This window comes from Microtus oregoni, unplaced genomic scaffold, assembly GCF_018167655.1.
Source record: "Microtus oregoni isolate MIOR12 unplaced genomic scaffold, Mior012 000007F_ref0000211, whole genome shotgun sequence".
NCBI classification, from domain to species: Eukaryota; Metazoa; Chordata; class Mammalia; order Rodentia; family Cricetidae; genus Microtus; species Microtus oregoni.
In genome coordinates, this window is record NW_024543066.1 from 18,678,023 (window position 1) to 18,691,078 (window position 13,056).

A 13,056-nucleotide genomic window follows, 5' to 3' on the forward strand; every position below is an offset into this window, starting at 1 on the left:
CTCAAGCCTCCTTCGTGGTTCATTCATAAACCATTTTATAATAAAAGCAAGGCTTAAGCGAGACTAAGGATCCCAAAGGAGGACCCTATTTTCCCGGTAACAAAACAGGACTCCTCCAAAGCTGCACCGTAGAGCAGTTTGAATTCAGGTGAGTAAAGTGTCTTAATAAGGTAATTAAGAACTTACCTGAGAGCCCAAGAAACACACAACAATCACAAATAAACAGCAACCACAACAAACAAAAACAGGAGTGTCTTGAAGACTGAAACCAAAATCCGTCTGTAAGCCACTGTGCGGGATGAGAAAGCCAAGTGGAATAAGCAGCGGGCAGAGAAACAGGGGCATTAGCCTGGCGAAGCCACATAGAGAAATGAAAGCCAAAAGCCAATGCAATTAGAGCTCAATGAAGAACAAGAGTGTACACTCTTAGGCCATGAAATGCTTTCGGGGTTGCTTTGTATCTCGATGTAGTGATTAACGTGAAAGTCATAATGTGCAGGATTCCTAGATGGATGTAAATGACTAAAGAAGCAAACACCCAAGTCAATCACTGAGTGTGACAGAAAATGAGCGTAGTTGGAGGATCTCAGTGCCTGGCTCCTAGCTTGGTTTTCGTGTTTATACCCATAGGAAAGAGCAGTGGAAGAGCAGCCTGTGTGGACGCTTTCATTACAGCCCATTAGGACAGAGAGTTTCAGGGATGGAGAGATGGATCAGAACTTAAGAGGCTGTACTACTCTACTAAAGGACCTGAGTTCAAATCCTAGCATCTATATAGAAGCTCACAATTGTCTGTAAGTGTCTCACTGCCTGTGGCTTCAGATCTGACAACCCGGGCTCAGCGGGCACACACACACGCGCGCACACACACACACACGGCCCATATTCACACCAATACACATACATAGTTGTGATTAAAAATAAAACATAATAATTTTTAAAACAGGAAACTTCATGACTTTTATAAAGCAGCAATGTATCTGCAAGACATTTAAAAAGGTCAGTTTCACTTGCAAATGAAATTCAAGTTACCAATAAAATACATGCAGGAAATGCATAGACAAGCACAAGTATACTGCACACAGAGGTATGTGGTATGTGTGGAGGAGGAGAAGCCAGCCCTTGATGACACTGGGGTGGGACAGCTCAAAGGTCAGAGCAGGATGTCAGGTGACCTGCTCCATCTCTCTGTACCTCAGTCACTTGAGACAGGGTCTCTCACTGCACCTGGATCAGGGCTGATGCCAGCAAGCCCCAGCAATCCTGTCTCTGCTCCCCCACAGTGCTGAGACAAGGACCTGGTCATGCCAACCTAGCCTTTTCCATGGGTGCTGGAATCGTAAATAAGAGTCTTGATGCTCGTAAGAGGAGTGCTCTTGCCCACTGAACCATCTCTCCGGCGCCTAATTTTGTTTTCAACCTTTTGTCCTACTTCAGATATGGGAAGCCATCAAGAAGGACTTTGATCCGGGTCTTCTGGCTAGGAGTCTGGTAAACGGCACCTTCACTCTGGGTTTCTGGGTTTCAGGCACTCAGGGCATTGGAGCTGCAGTCACACACTATACAAGGATGTTTAATGAAAGACACATCCCATTCAGGTTGCAGATATCACATACAGTAATATGAGCATCAGGCTCTTCTGTGTGTGTTTATGGAAGGACATTCTATGATGAATCCAAAACCACCAAGCTACTAGCTAGTGAGTGGTCCCTTTCACTCTACCCCCACACCATACTAGATAGCCCCAACTCATTCTAGCTTGTAGGAAAGTCAGCATTTTTCAGATAACTCTCTCTTTATCCCATGTCCTGCCTTCCTCACTCTACCTACATTATACAGAAATTATACCAAAATAAAAATGAGATAAAAGAAAATAAATTAGACTAAAGATGGTATTTCCCTGGGGAAAGGGACATACTTGGTTTTGATCTGTTCTTCTTGTCATTGCTTTTGTTCTTGTTCTACTTACTTCTCCAGCAGGTTATCTTCCAATGTTCATGTCTTAACTGTAGTTGAAACCTTAGATATAAACCCCGGAGAGATGGCGGGAGGGCTGGCCCAGAGGTTAAGAGCGTGCACTGCTCTGGCAGGGGACCTCATTTCCTCTCCTGCACCCATGCTAGGCAGCTCACAACTGCTTGCAACCCCAGCCCTAGAAGACCTGATGCTTCTGGCCTCTGATGGGCCCTGCATTCGCATGCGTATACTATACAGAGACACATAAAAATCAAACATAGAAATAGTTTATTGGTTTCAAGTCAGGATAGTTGAAATACAGTGGTTGATTCTACTAGCGGTGTTTGCAGTCCTGTTCTGGAGTCAGATTCCAATCACCTGCCAACAATAAAGGCTTTAAGTAACACAGGAGGGGGGCTAAGTAGAGAGTCAAGGAAGGAGGGCCTGACTTTCAAAGGCTGACCTTTCATTAAGGAAAAGAAATTCTCCGGAAAGCTTCTCAGAGACCTCAAGGTGAAAGAGCAGACAGCAGCAGCCTGCAGGCGGCTATTTCTAACCAAGAAGGAGACACCCTGACTACAGAAGCTGGGTAACCTACTGAGTACATACAATTACCATATAAGCTTGTCTGGGGCATTGCCAACCCTGTATTGGTAAAGTAAGGCCTATGTGGACCTTGTGCCTACAGGTCTACACATGCTGAGGCTCCCCAAACTGCAAGGCCTAGTAGAGGGGGAGCGCGCACCCAAAAGTCCATGCCATCCTGAATCACCCTTGTCTTCCACAGGTGCTCCAGTGAGCTCAAGGCTCTGGGTGACAACTTCTCTGGAGTCCCGGGCTTTCCCCTGCAAGGTGTGCTGTTGAGCTTTCAAATCAGTAAGGGCTGGCTTAATCTTTCTTTGAGTCCCTTTCCCCCACCCTTTGCCTGAGGAAACCTTAGCCACTTGCCTCACGGACCAAGGTGGTAACACATTTAAAACATATGTTTTGTGAAGTGTTCCTAAGAAGGGCCTCTGTTGGCATGCCCAGCAGAGATCTGGTGCCAACAGTGGTCTTTGCTAAGCAGGCCTTAATGTTCAGAATCTCTTCTAGAAAATTTCCTGTATAGGCCCTGCCGCCCCAATCCCTCCCAGCTCTCAGGTCTTCAAGAGTTTCCTCTGAACTCTTCTAATGGTATCTTGTGGTGTGTGGTGTGTGTTTCTTTCTCTTCCACAATATCTTTTTGTTGGTTTTATTTTATTTACTTGTTTGGCAAAGGAAAATACCTTATTGCGAGCCACAAAACCAAGGAAGCGAGAAAAAAAAAAAAAGATCAACCCTTTGTTTAGAAACCATGAGAAAGCAAACTCACATTTGTGGTGTGTGAATTCACACATGCTGGTGTGGTCAGGTCAGAGCTTCCTGGCTAGAAGAAGAAACAAGGGGGCAGTGTAGTGTGATGCTTTTACTCTTTTGGCTCTTTTGAGGGGCCTGCCATCCAGATCTCAAATGAATCCCATGGAGGTTTATTCCTAGTTAGGAATGCTCAGCCTTAGTTTCGCTTGTTTCTTGCCAGATTTTCTTAACTTGTCCCATCCACCTTTGTCTTTGGGCTTTTCCCTCCCTCTGACTTCTGTAAATCTTACTCTTACTCCATGGGTTGCTGTGTAGCTGGATGGGTGGCCCCTGATAGCCTCCTCCTTCAATGGCCACATCTTCTCCCAGATTTCTCCTATATATTCCCTCTGCCTGCCAGTCCCACCTATCCTTTCTCCTGCCTCGCTATTGGCCGTTCAGGTCTTTATTAGCCCATAGGTGTTCTAGACAGGCAAAGAATCACAGCTTCGCAGAGTCAAACAAATGCAACATAAACAAAAGGAACACAGCTCAACTGGGCAGAACTGGACATCAAGCAAGACGGCACATGTTGTGATAATTTCAGATCTTCATCAGGAGGGTTGGGCCTGAGTTACGAGGTTCTTAGCGACTCTTTATGAGGACTTGTGTGGAGAGACACATGGCTAGGAATTAGAAAGGCGATAGATCGTTCACTAAAGGAAAGACACAGAGGAATAAGGAGTGTGCCACATCTCACTTGACTCCAAGGTGGCACAGAGGGAACCGAAGGGACAGATTGAGGAGGTCCTAGTGACCTTTTATGGCTATTAGCGTGGTGCCTGCCTCCCCTGATTTTGTCTATTCAGGACTTTTCTCATCACGCCCCCTCGAATGAATGAAGCCCAGGTAGACTAGGGGCAGCCAGTCTTCCCAGGGATGCACCGCTCATGTGCTCACCTCTGGAGTCCCCTTCTCTGCTGTCTCCCAGTCTTATGTAATCCCATAGTCCAGTGATTTGCCAAGCTTGAGGCAGAAGGCTAAAGAGTTTGAGCCTAGGCTGGGCTGCACAGTGCGACTGTGGAGTGCTGTGCTCTAAAGGAAGTATCTGTATCATATCCGCTGCCCCTAAGCTCCGGGGTCATCACAGAAGGGGGGCAAAAGACTATAGGAGCCAGAAGAAGGCAATGTCTGCAGTGAAGCGGCGTTGGCTGGGACCTGAAAACATACCTGCACCATGACGAACTCACAGCTGCTGGGAGGGACTGATGCCCCAAACCCACGCGATATCAATCCAGACAGGCTCCCAGCATGGCACATGGCGGTCCCGCCCCTAGCTAAGGGGCGAGTTAAAATGGATGGCTCTTGGGGAAGGGAGAATTGGTTTTCTTCAAGGATGAAGAAGGCACTTGGGTAGATAGATGTCTTACACCCACACACATGCAGGCAGCAATAAGAAGACTCAATGGTCATTTGCTTGCTTGTTTGTTTTTCAAAAGCCCATGAAGTAGGGAGGATAAGTGGTAGGGGTACAAGGAGGAAACTGGGAGTGGAGGAGATGGGAAGTATTTAACAGAAGCACATTAAATGCAGCAATACACTCTCAAAAAGTAAAAAAAAAAATTAAAGAAACACATAAATAAATAGATAAGTAAGAATATGATCAGGAAGGGGCAGTGGAGGAATAGGGGGAAAGAGGAGAGAATGCTAAAAAGAAGAAGAGATGGGGAAAGGGAAATGGGTAGAGAGAGAGACAGAGAGAATGGACAAAGGGAGAAGGAGGAGGACAGGAAATAGAAAGGGGTAGACTCACCATGCTTTGGTAGTTACAGCACACAGTTCCAGTTAAAAGAAATTTTTTTTCTTGTGTCCCAGAAAAAACACTTCCACAACTTTTCTTCTTTCCAGCAACTACAGAGCCCCAAAAAACCAATCCAGCACCAAACCACAACTTTATCCTTACAGCAAAGGTCACACAATAACTTACGTTCCCTAGGCTTGTGAAACAATCTGTGTTTCATTACGACAAAGAAATGCTTGAGACTAGACAACTTTATAAAAGAAATGGGGTGATTTCTCACAGTTCAACAGATTCCAGGGGGCATGAGGCCAGCATCAGCTCAGCTCTGGTGACAACTAGATGACAGATGAGCCATAATGATGGGAAGACGAAACCACCAAAGAGGACCATGACAGAGACTTCATGGTGGGTGTTACTCATGCAATTGCTCACATTCACAAATCCCAGGGCTCTCTGAGAATGGCATTAATTCCTTCCTAAACAGAACCCTCAGTGACCTGAGGACTTCATCAAGTTTCCATCCCCTACAGGCTCCACCACCAATCTCTCACTGCCGAGAAGGGACCCAGATCCCAACACGTGAGTGACGTGGGAACCCAAACCACTACACACTGGGAAATGACCTTGGTTTGCTTGAATGAGAAGCACACCTGACTGGTGTCAAGATGGTCTGTGATCAGGAGCTGGATGCTTATCACCTGGATGGTTGAAGATGAAGGACCATGTACTGTCAAGCTTCTCTCGACTCAACTCATAGCTGTGGTTGGTTTGCATTTGGGCTGCCTGGCTTACTCTGGGAGAAGTTACTGTGTCATGAAGGACTGTGTAAATCACCAGTGTGCTGGCCTGTATCTCTTCCCTATGAGCTCTCTCCTTTCTCTCTCTCTCTCTCTCTCTCTCTCTCTCCTCGCTCCCTCTCTCTTCCTTGCTCCCTCTCTCTTTCTGACCTTCTCCAGTCCACAGGAAAGATCTACTCTTCACTCAACTGCATTCAGAGCAAGGATCATCATGTCTCCCGAAGGCTGGTGTTTCTGAATGTGTGGAGGGTCTCAGAGAAGAAAGTATAGTGTCACCATTTATAGCTAAGGCTTATGCTTCCAGGGATGCGGAAGATGTCAGTAGAGAAGAAAAGAAAAATAGCTCATCATATCTCCAACGTCAGCTTTCCTGACAACAGACAGCACTTGTTAGCTACAGCCAGTAGATGAATTAAAAGTTGCTTCCGGGGCTGAAGAGGTTAAAAGTGCTTGATGCTTTCAGAGAGGACCCAGGTGTTCTGGTTCTCAGCAGCCACATTGGAAGTCTCACAACCACCTGCAACTCTTGTAGCTCTAGTTTCAGGGGATCTGACTCCCTCTAGTGGCCAATGCAGGCACCTGCACACAGGTAGTACATGTACAGAGAAGCAGACACACATAAATACACATACATAAATGTTTTTACAAAACTTTCTTCTGAGCTATTTCATAATTTAAATCAATTGCACATGTAGTAACAACCCAATCTTAATGTGGCTCCTTTTTTTAAAAAAAAAATTCTCTTTTTCAGGTGGAAAAAAATTCATACATTGATTTTTTAGAAGAAAAGGTACATTGCAGCAAAATCTCTTCCTATATGTGTTAAGTCAGAATAAAATAAACTATAGGGAGGGAGCCATTTCCAACACTGCAACTCCTGAGGTGATCCTGGAAGGTGCAGAAGACATAGGCACCTAACTCTTATACCATGGGTGCCGAGTATACCACCTCAAACCATCGAACCTTCCTCATATAAAAATAGATGACAGAAGATGATGCCACATGTGTTTCCTGTTGTCCCCAAGCTCCAGCTCAGGGTAATGACAGACTCGACATTCCATAAGAACTGATCCAACCCAACAATCATCACCAGCCCAGCCCAATGGCCTTCACTACTTCCCTGAGAAGTTCGAGGGGTTTTCCTCAGATCCTTCACCAGTGTTTAAATCACAACAGAATCTATTGCTTCCTTACCTAACCAGGCCAAACAAAGAAGAGGGATCCATAAAAGAAATTTTTATAGAACTGAGTGCCAAGAAGAAAGAGGAACTGGGTAACTCCAGCTTTCTGTCAGCTCAACTAGTGGGTTTGCTGGCTAGGCCTTGTGCCTCCAAAATAGAGAACAGTGAACTTCAAAAGAAGGGGGTGCTGGGGCACTGCCCTTGGGATGGGACTGGACATAGGCGGCTGCTTACACTTGGGCATAAGCATTTTTGGTTTCTGAAAAGTAAGGAAAAGGATTCTGGGTGTACTTGTGTATCTGAGAGCAGACCAAAGCAGGAAGCTTGGTCAGGAACTTCAGGTACACAGTACCATGGGGGTCAGCAGGGCCTGGAGGTGGGGGAATGTATGCAGCACTGCTACCATTAAAAAAAAATGTTAGCATTAAAACAGCAAGGCCAGAAACACTGGGGAAAGTAAAGAATTTTCACAGCAGTGGATGAGCCTAGCCAGCTAACTAGCTAAGAGAAAGGGCTGGGTTCGGAGAAAACAGCAAAGTCAGTCTCAGCAGGCTCTGACTGCCACTAGGAAGCCCTCTGTGCTAGTTAACTTCTCAGCTCCACAAGCTGTTACTCCTTTATCAGTTTTTATCTAATGAACCTAATTGTAACAGATTGAATGGTGGGTAAAGACATTTTCTAGGAGAGCCTCTGTTTATCCCAGAAAGGATGCGATCTCAGACCACCTCAGAGGTGGGAAAAGCGGAGAGAGACAGCTGAGGAAGAATTCTGAGTCCAGATCCTAGAAGTAGCTGGTTGCTATTGCCACAGCTCCGCCTACTCACCATTCTGGATGGGGCGCTTTCCACGTCTGCCTTCTTGCCTGTTCAACATAACCCTTGCTCACTCTGCCGGCACCCTCGGTGGGTTCTTCTCTTTGGGGAACACAAGAACCAAGATGACTGCCACAGTTAGGATTGGAGGTGTCTCCTTCCCTGCAGCCCTGGGGCCACCCACAACATAGCAGCCTAATTGTAGACATATCCCTTCAAGAACCACATCACTTAGGTTCTGCGCAGATGCCAATTCATCAAAGGACATGAAGGTGCCACCAAAATCCACCTGGCATCCTTGTCAGTGAACTGGGGCAGCAGCTAAGAGTACCCGAGAAACAGGGCTGACACCATGTGTAGCTGAGAACCCTGACTCCTTTCTGCTCTCCCATGACTCTCTGTGGGGGGAAAAGAGGAGGAAAAGATCCAAGTGTATGAAACACCCCACCCACCTTCATACAGTGTCTCAGCCAGCCCCCATCCACCCTGACAGTAGTGGGCAACGTGGATCAAACGACTAAAGTCTAAATGTGAACCACGGTTGCAAACTCTGAACCCAAATGACTCTTCCCAGTCCAAAAGTGACTTTAAATCTACAAAAAGTAAAAATAAATGAAATAAAATCTCACCAATGGAAATTCTGCACGTTGGGAAGGGGGGTTGGTACAAGGATTAGAAGCTTGATTCTGATTGGCTGCATCCAGATCAAACATTTAGCTACACTGTTTTTTATTGTAGACTTTTGCTTTTAACCTTGCTGACCTGTACCTAGAAAAGTCTACAGAAGAATTCACCCATACAGTCATTGGAGTTTAAAGCTATGTTCTGTGTTAATGGGGTCTGTGCAAGCCAAAGAGACATGTCAGTCAGAGCGTCAGTCAACTTCAGTGTGTGTGCTCCCTGCTTCCTGCCAAGCCAAACTTACATACTCTTTTATATTAAGAATTTTTTACATGCGTATTATGCGTTTTGATCAAATCTGACTTGATGCTGTCGCCTCCAAATCATCCCCCAGGACCCACAACTATATTTCCCTCCCAAATTCCTAGGATCTTTTCTTTTCAAATCCACTAGGCCATCTTGGTGCCTCCTGCATGTGCACGGGAGTAGGACCATCTGCTACAGCATGGCTACAACAGCGGTGCCATGAGCGATGCATCCCGGAAGAAAACATCAATGGTTGACAGCTCTTTAGCTGGGGGTGGAGCTGCCCAGGCTCCTCCCCATCTATGCTGGGATTTTGTTTGGCTTGGTCTTGAGCGGGTTTGCCTCCTTCACTCAAAGTCACTCTCGGTCAGCGGCCCTGCCATGTCTGGAAAATGCCGTTTCACTACACCTATCCACTTCCTCTAGCTCTGTAATCATTCCGACCCCTCTTCCACTATGATCCCTTGAGCCATGCGGGAGCAGGGTTGATGTAGATGTCTCTTTTAAGGCCGAACATTCCACAATCTCTTATTCTCAATATATCAATCAGCTATGAGTTTCTGAAGTTATCATCATCTATTGCAAAAAAAGCAGCTTCTCGGCTGAGGGTTGACCAACGCCTTAATGCATGGGGATAAAGTGCTTAGAGGGCAGTTTAACATCAGGACCATTTGGAAGAATAATAGTAGGTATGCTCACCTCTAGGGGCCACGGCCTACAATGCCATGAGCTATTGGCCCAGTTAAGTGTATGGGGCATGAGTTATGCCTTGTGGAGTGGGCCTTAAGTCCATCCAGAAAGTGGTTGGTTATCCGGTAATATTCCCATCACTGTTGCCCCCGGGGTCATCTTGTTGATCCGGACATTACTGTAGGCCACGGGCTCACAGCTGGGTAAGACTACTGATGAGTTTTCTTGCCCAGTAGTATGCTTTGCACCTATGTAAGCTTGCCTAGGTCTAAACAGATTCTATTCAGAGAGCAGGCAAAGCACCAGGGTGCCCCCTGCAGGACAAAAGCAACAGTGCTGTGGACCTGGGAAAGGGATGGGCTTGGAACCTACCAACCGCATTTCTGTTGGGGTTTTAAAGTCTCAGAGTTGACATTAAATTTGTACACAACCCCCAAGCTAATACAGAGGGGTTCACAACATGGCAAGCATACCCATGAGCGATGAAGCAGAGAGGTGGTCACAACTGACCAAAGGACAAGGCAGTGTTCACCACTTTGTTTTCATTCTTGGCAATGTGGAAGGAGCCTCAGCCTGAGGAAAGTCACCAAAAATCTGTCCCACAGGTGACCAGGAACCCGCAGACAGGCTCCCTGTGCCTACTCTAGACCCATTTCACCAGGAGACAGTTTTTCCAGCACCAAGGGGGAAATGATTCTAAGTCACTTACTCAGCTTGCTTTGAAATAGATGCTTTGGTGGAGTGGGTGTTGGGTCTAAGAGAAGCCAACAGTTCACCAGAAAACAAAATATCACCTGTGGCGGCAGGTCTTTCCCACGCTCTTGCTTCGTGGGTTGCGGAGCCAGACCACCACTGAGCCCCTCTATCAAGACCACAGAGGTGCTGCTGGCCCTGACACAGGGAGGCCACACTTGACTCAGCCACATCTGTGGGTACGGTCTGTTTCATCTTTTAGAAGATGAGAGGCAGAGACATTGAATTGTTTTTCTCCCATGGTTATCTCCACCCCCCCCCCTCTTCTCTGTCTACTTGACTCGGTCTTCTGTCCCCTCTCTTGTGGCATTCTCACGGTTGCTCTGACGGGTGCCACAGCATCAGTGCAGCTTCCACAGCGCCTCTTCCTTCCAGGCAGGAGGGACATCTGGTCAATGAGTGTTGGAAGATAACAGCAGCACTCAGAAGAGCCAGTCTGTATTTGCTGAAACTAAGCTAACTGATTGTCTTCGTCGGGGTCTCTGTTGCTGTGAAGAGACACCATGACCAGCAACTCCTATAAAGGAAAACATTTCATTGAGGCTGGCTTGCAGTTCAGAGGTTCAGTCCATTGTGATCATGGTAGTAGACATGGTGCTGGAGAAGGAGCTGAGAGTTCTATATCTTGATTGGCAGGTACCAGAGAATGACTGTCTACCACAGTGGACATAACCTGAGCATATGAGACCTTAAAACCCACCCCACCCCACCGCACCCCACTCCCCCACCTCACCCCACCCCTATCCCCCACTATGACACAGTTCTTCCAACAAGACCACACCTACACCAACAAGGCCACACCTCCTAATAGTGCCACTCCCTGTAGGTCAAACATTCAAACACAGAGCCTATGGGAGCCATTCCCATTCAAACCCCCACATTCCACTCCCTGGACCTCATAGGCTTGTAATCATAACAGAATGCAGAAATGCATCCAGTTCAACTTCAGAAGTCCCCGTAGTCTATATCAGTCTCAAACTTGTTTACAAGTCCAACGTTCAAAGTCTCGACTGAGACTCATGCACTCTCTTAACCGCAATCCCCTGTAAAATCAAAATTAAAACTAAAAAAAAAAATCAAAATTATACTTTCAGTACATAATGGCACAAGATATACATTATCATTCCAAAATGGAGACAAGGGACCATAGAACGTAGTGAGGAGATACTGGACCAAAGCAAGACTAACACCAGCTGGGCAAACTCCAAGCTGCATTTCCATGTCTAATGTCAAAACACTCTTCAGATCTCCAATCCCTTTCATTTTTGTTGACTTCAACACCCTTCTTTGTCTTGGACTGGTTCCACTCCCTGTTAGCAGCTCTCCTAGGCAGGCATCCCATAGCTCTGACATCTCTATTGTCTTGTCATCTCCAAGGCAAATCTAGGCTTTTCCATCCCAAAGTCACACAATGGACTCTCTAGGCCTCCATTCAGAGACATACCTGCTTCACGTCTGGCCTTGGCAGCGTTCCTCAGTCGCAGAAGGAGATTCCATAATGCCTTTCTTCTATTCTTGAGTCTAAAGCCAGAACCACACAGCTAAAGCTGCCGAATTCTGCTGCTTACTGGTTCTAGAACATGGCCCTCTTTTTCAATTACCATTTTGGGTTTGTTTTACTTTTTATGGTTTCCTTCACTGCCTAAGCTTGACTGGCCTAGAACACAGTAGAGCCAATATCAGGCTGTTTTGAGATTTCCTTTGCCAATGGAATTAAGTAATCTAAAACTCTTTACTTTAGCCTCAGTAGACTCTTTAGACAAGGGCAAAGAGCAGCCACGTTCCTCACCAAAATATCACAAGAACAGTCTCTAAATCACTTACCCAAATTCTCCTCCTCTGAAAATTGGTGAGCCAGGTCCCCAGAGTTCAAATAACCCTCAGCACCACTGTCTTCCATACTCCTACTAGGGTGGCCCATTAAGCCCTACTTAAAGCATTCAATGGCTTTTCTAATCCATAGTTTCAAAGTTAGTATCTTTGGGCAAATGCCCCAGACTGGCTCTTCTGCTTGTTGCTGTCATCTTCCAACGCTCATTGACCAGATGTCCCTCCTACGTGGAAGGAAGAGGCGCTGTGGAAGCTGCACTGATGCTGTGGCACCCGTCAGAGCAACCGTGAGAATGCCACCAGAGAGGGGACAGAAGACCCAGACAAGTGGACAGAGAAGAGGAGGAGGGGGGACCGGAGATAACCATGGGAGAAAAACAATTCGATGTCTCTGCCTCTCATCTTCTAAAAGATGAAACACACCGTACTCACAGATGTGGCTGAGTCAAGTGTGGCCTCCCTGTGTCAGGGCCAGCAGCACCTCTGTGGCCTTGATAGAGGGGCTCAGTGGTGGTCTGGCTCCGCAACCCACGAAGCAAGAGCGTGGGAAAGACCTGCCGCCACAGGTGATATTTTGTTTTCTGGTGAGCTGTTGGCTTCTCTTAGACCCAACACCCACTCCACCAAAGCATTTATTTCTAAGGATGCTGAGTAAATCATTTAGGGTGATCCCCACCCCCGGTACTGAGAAAACTGTCTCCTGGTGAAATGGGACTAGAGTGAGCACAGGGAGCGTGTCTGGGGGTTCCTGGTCACCTGTGGGACAGATTTTGGTGACTTTCCTCAGGCTGAGGCTCCTCCTACATTGCCAAGAATGAAAAAAAGCCTTGTCTTTTGGTCAGTTGTGACCACCTCTCCGCTTCAACACTCGTGGGTATGCTTGCCATGTTGTGAACCCCTCTGTAGTAGCTTGAGGGAGGGGCATCCCGTAGGAGTTTAACTGGAATGTCAGCTCTACCATATATTTGATGTTGTAACTTCCGATGTCCCCTCAC